The following is a 6000-nucleotide window of genomic DNA, read 5'->3' on the forward strand; positions in this document are numbered from 1 at the left end:
AAGTTTTGTCCAACTCTTTGCAACCCCATGGACTATAGCCTACCAGGTTCCTTTGTCCATGAAATTTTCCAAGCAAGGCTACTGGAGTGGGTTGCCATTTCCTCCTCCAGGGGATCATCCTGACCTAGGGATTAAATCTTCATCTCCTGCATTGGCAGGGAGATTCTTTACTATTATACCACCTGCAAAGCCCATATTTATATGTATTTAATAGCTAATATTGATATTGTCAAGATATTAACAATTAATATTGATGTTTTAATATATATTTAACAATTATATTATTAATGTTACTCTTAAGGTTTTGAAATTACTGTTTCTTGTAAATGTAATGCATCTACTCTAAGAAACACACACATACACTCCTCTTTAATTCTACTAAAAAACCCCAAAACTCTGGCCTCAATATTAAATGTAGTTGGAATCTTCAGTAGAAGTTAAAAAATACTTTACACTTCAGTATTATAAGGTTTGTGATAATAAAATAGCATTGCAGTTTCTACACTGGAAGGTTATATGGTGACTGTCACAGTTATCACAATATTTCTCAAAGAGTGATTTGACACAGTGCTGAAAAGGCAGAGTGCTAAAACACTGGGCAAAAATTCATGTCTCAAAAGCCACAGGAGATCCAGACCAGTAGCATATGGTTGGTATCTGGAATATTAATAAAGTTCCTTTTGTGGAGAAAGGAATATATCAGCATTTTATAAGTGTAGGCTCCAATAGACATCAAGATTTCAAAGAATCAATTTCATTTACATACAAAATCTTTTGACTGAATAGATTGTAAAATTTCCTGAGTGCCATTAAACTGTCAAGAGGTCTCATTATTTTTTACTTATATAATGGAAGAAATTTTATTTAATTCAATATTCAATTTAATATTTGATTTAACATTCAATTCTGCCTTTGGGAACACAAAATAAGTATTATTTAAAAAGAAATTATTGGTTTAAAATTATAGTTATTTTTATATGGCTTATTGTTTCAAAAAAGCTATTCAGACACAATTTTATAAATTATAAGTAATTGATATGTTTAAGACATTATTTCAAGTTTATGAAAAGTGCAGGTACAGGAAACTATATATGAATTCTTTAGTAGGTGTGTTAGTTAGCTCAGGCTGCTACAAAAAATACAATAGACTAGGATCCTTGGGTTAGGAAGATACCTTGTAGTAGGAAATGGCAACCCACTCTAATGGGTTCTTGCCTGAAAAATTCCATGAACAGGGGAGCCTGTTGTGCTAGAGTCTATGAGGTCACACAGAGTTGGACATGACTTAGTGCTCTCTCTCTCTCTCTGTCTCTCACACACACACCCACACACACAGGAGGCTTACACAACAGAATTTTCTTACTGTTCTGCAGGCTGGGAAGTTGAGGTCCAGATGCTAGTACGGTTGAGTTTGTTGATTGTTCTCTACTTGGCTTGCAGATTGTTTTGCCCAAAGTTTTATTTTAATTTTAGGTTTGAAGGATTTGTTAAGAATAGAAACCACTCATTACACACACAATAAAAATTTCAATATTTAGTAGAGGATTATTTGACTTAATTCAATATACAGTCGTTAAAAGAAAAGAAACAACAGAGAAAAGCAACAGCATACACATCAGCAAATTGGGCTGAAAACTTACATCCAGACTTGAACAGCTCTTGGAAGTCCTCACAAGAATTCGGAGTCCTGACAAGAATTGGGAAAGGATCCCGGACAGTGCATCAATCCCACAGGTGAGACTTAAAATTGCAGCTTTGGGGGTTCCTGCTTATAAACCCAGGTTGCATACTGCTATCATCATCAGTTTGCAGGCAAAAATGCAGCTCTGGTTTAACTTTTACAATGATGTTTGTTTCACCTTTTATAAGTCTTCTTAGATCTCTGGGGCAGGGGATCTGGCCAGGCCTTCAGGGGCTTAAGAGATTCCAAGACCCACTCCCTTTCTTATCTGAAGTGTGTCTTGACTTGCTGGTAACAATTGGTGTGCTTGCAGGCAGGCACATAGTCCAGGAAGGTCAAAAATTAGAGGTCTTCTCTCCTGTTTCTGAAACCTGAATAAGACATCCTCCAATTTAATTTCTCTAGCACAGATATCGGAGAAAGCAATGGCAACCCACTCCAGTACTCTTGCCTGGAAAATCCCATGGACGGAGGAGCCTGGTAGGCTGCAGGCCACGGGGTTGTGAAGATTCAGACATGACTGAGCGACTTCACTTTCACTTTTCACTTCCATGCATTGGAGAAGAAAATGGCAACCCACTCCAATGTTCTTGCCTGGAGAATCCCAGGGAAGGGGGAGCCTGGTGGGCTGCCGTCTATGGGGTCGCACAAAGTTGGAAACGACTGAAGCGACTTAGGAGCAACAGCAGCAGCAGCAGCACAGATACAACCACACAAAGCAGACAGAGAACAAACTCCTTCCTCTTTTCCTGTAAGAGCATGAAATCTAATTATCTCCCTGAGGTCCACCTTCTAATACTACCATATTGAAAGTGAAAGTGAAAATCGCTCAGTCATGTACGACTCTTTGCAACCCCATGGATTATACAGTCCATGAAATTCTCCAGGCCAGAATACCAGAGTGGGTAGCCTTTCCCTTCTCTAGGGGATCTTCCCAACCCAGGGACTGAACCCAGGCCTCCTGTGTAGCAGGCAGATTTTTTATCAGCTGAGTCACCAGGGAAGCTTAGATACAGATAGATACATTTAAGCTTGTTTTTATTTCTTCTTTTTCTTCACATGATATGTAGCCTACTATATACCTTTTGCATTTAATTATCCTTATCTTTATACTTACGATTTCTGCAAATAATTGCCTCAATCTATTTTATGGCTGTGAAGTATTCTATTCTGTGATGTACTGTGACTCAAGTGTGGTAACACTTTAAATTTTTCACCATCAGTGATTGAAAGTCACTATTTCCCCAGGCCTCATCAACAGAGTGAATTATTAAGCTTTTAATTTTGTTGTCAATAGGAGGCCAATAAACAATATGTCAGAGAAGGTTTAATTTGCATTTCTCTTATTTTGCTTGAAGTTGGGACAACTTAATACTTTTATATGAATTGTTCATTCATAATTGGTGCAATTTTTCAAAGGATTTTTAGTATTTTTCTCAATTCTGCATGGTTATAGAGTTTCCTAACACCATTTACAAGGCTAGAACCAGTGAGAAAACATTTGAAAAGAACCAGAATCTCCTCCAACATATCCACTAAGTTCAATGGAAGTGATCAAAAACACTTTACAGTTAAAAACAGACTTTTCCTACAGCTGGCAGAAAATTGGCAGTGGGGAGAGCCAGATAAATCAGGTCAACATCAACAAAAATAAGACATTGATATAGTGAACTTGGGGTTTCCCATGTGGCTCTAGTAATAGAGAACTCACCTACTAATGAAGGAGACATAATACATGCAGGTTCAATCCCTGGGTCTGAAAGTTCCCCTGGAGGAGGGCATAGCAACTCACTTCAGTATTCTTGCTTGGAGAATCCCACAGACAGAGGAGCTTGGTGGGCCACAGTCCATGGCATCAAAAAGAGTTCAACTGAAGCAACTTAGCGTGCACATAGTGAACATGAAAATACGATACAGTGAGAACACTATACTAATTTTATCTACTCTTGTCAAAAATGTGTAACTTCCATTGATGAGAAAGCATGAGACAAACCCAAACTGAGGCATGTTTAGCAAAATAGCTGATCAGTACTCTTCAAAGTTATCAAAATTGTGAAAGCCAAGAAAGACTTCGGAACCATAATGTATGGAACTGCAGGAGACAAGGGGAAATAAAGACCAAACTCAATGTAGTTGTCTGAATGAGAACTTGGAAATATAGAAGGACATCACTGGAGAATCTGGTGAGATTTGAATAAGATCTTCAGCTGATGATAATGTACCAATGTGAATTTCCTAGTTCTGATCATTGTATCATAGGCTACATATTAACATGGGGAAAGGCTGAGGAAAAGATAAATGTATTACTTTTATAACTTTTATTTTCTGTATCTACTAATCAGTTATTATCCAAAGGCTATTTATTTCTGTGCATTACTTTTATATCTTGCTCTGTTATTAAGTTTTCATTGTTTCTTTTTATGAAGAGATCATTGGTTGTTTAGAGTTTTCCTAGTGATGTCATGAATATCATATCATCCGCAAGTAGATTTTACTTTTCTTCAGATACAGGTAACCACTTTCTCCCCTTCTGTTTGCCATGAAGTGATGGGACCAGATGCCAAGATCTTAGTTTTTTGAATGTTGAGTTTTAAGCCAGCTTTTTCACTCTCCACTTTCACTTTCATCAAGAGTCTCTTTAGTTCCTCTTTGTTTTCTGCCATTAGAGGTATCATCTGCATATCTGAAGTTGTTCATGTTTCTCCTGGCAATCTTGATTCCAGCTTGAGATTCATTCAACCAACGTTTGGCATGATGTACTCTGTGTATAAGTTAAATAAACAGGGTGACAATATACAACTTGAATATAATCCTTTCCCAATTTGAACCAGTTGAAAACAATATGTAACTTTAAATGTCAGAAGACAATAAAGGCTAAAACTCAACGAAGCCAAGCACATAGTTGAATATGAATCCAAGAAAACTGGAATATAGAAATGATTATAATAGTAGACACTAATAAAAATAGAAGACAAAGAATAAGCAGAAATCATTAACCAGAGCCATTAAGATTTTTTTAGTTCTAGTAAATTTTAAAAATTCTATCAAGAATAATCAAGCAAAGATGCAGAATGAACATACTGAAAGGTTGTTGTTGAACTATGAAAGATGCCGGGATTCTAGGGCTCTGGAGGAGAAGAATTCAATCTGGGGCCAGAGACGAGGCTTGATTGCTCAGAGCTTTTGTGTAATAGAGTTTTATTAAAGTATAAAAGAGATAGAGAAAGCTTCTGCCATAGACATCAGAAGAGGGCAGAAAGAGTGCCCCCTGGCTAGTATTAGCAATGGAGTTATATACTTTTTAATTACTTAGTACAGTGAATCAAAAGAATGTCTGGAGGTTGTAAATACCTTACTAGACCCACTCCCATAATTTACATTTTAAGATAACAGGATTAGCCAGAAGGTTTTTTCCAGAAACTGTCCTCAAGCAGGATACATTATTGTTATATAATCCTAAGGAATGTAAAGGGGGGGGGGGGCGGGAAACACCTTTGTCCTTTCCTCCTCCTTGAGAATTCCAGACGCCTCTCTCCTTGGGGACCCCCAGACTTCTTATCAACCTGCCTAGGAACTGACTTTCTCAATATGAACAAAATGTGGATTAAGAGTGGAATACCATTAAATTAAAAAAACTAAAATCATGGCATCTTGTCCCATCACTTCATGAAAATAGAAGGGGAAAAAGTGGAAACAGGGACACTTAATTTCTTGGGCTCCAAAATCACTGAGGATGGTGACTGCAGCCATGAAATTAAATGACACTTGTTCCTTGGAAGGAAAGCTATGACAAACCTAGTAAATAAGTAAGTGTTAGTCGCTCAGTTGTGCCCAATTCTTTGCAAACCCCATGACACACCTAGACAACATAGTAAAAAACAAAGACATTACTTTGCTAACAAAGGTCTGTGTACTCAAAACTGTAGCTTTTCCAATAGTCATCTATGGATGTGAGAGTTGGACCATAAAGAAAGCTGAGCCCCACAGAATTGATGCTTTTGAACTATGGTGCTGGAGAAGACTCTTGAGAGTCCCTTGGACAACCAGGAGATCAAACCAGTCAATCCTAAAGGAAATCAACCCTGAATATTCATTGGAGGGACTAATGTTAAAGCTGAAGCTCCAATGATTTGGCCATCTGATGGGATGAGCCAACTCATTGGAAAAGACCCTGATCCTGGGGAAATTGAAGGCAAATGGAGAAGTGTGTGGTGGAGGATGAGATGGACAGATAGCATTACTGATTCAATGGACATGAATTTGAGAGAGAAATTGTGGGAGAATTCCTCATGAAATTGTGGGAGATAGTGAAGGAGAGG

General features: G+C 37.7%; 1 long non-coding RNA gene across 1 annotated transcript in view; it reads right to left on the minus strand.

Moving 5' to 3' along the window:
* The window catches only part of LOC147355232 (uncharacterized), a 48725-nt gene extending 46717 nt beyond the window's left edge, over positions 1 to 2008 (minus strand). Inside the window, exon 1 of the long non-coding RNA XR_015143959.1 lies at positions 1641 to 2008. This is a non-coding gene — a long non-coding RNA (uncharacterized LOC147355232). The remainder of the gene's footprint in view (positions 1 to 1640) is intronic.
* Positions 2009 to 6000: the final 3992 nt, after the last annotated feature.

The sequence above is a fragment of the Bos grunniens genome, chromosome 17, assembly GCF_055505025.1.
Source record: "Bos grunniens cultivar Pamir isolate PY7600 chromosome 17, Bosgru_T2T1.0, whole genome shotgun sequence".
Lineage (NCBI taxonomy): Eukaryota > Metazoa > Chordata > Mammalia > Artiodactyla > Bovidae > Bos > Bos grunniens.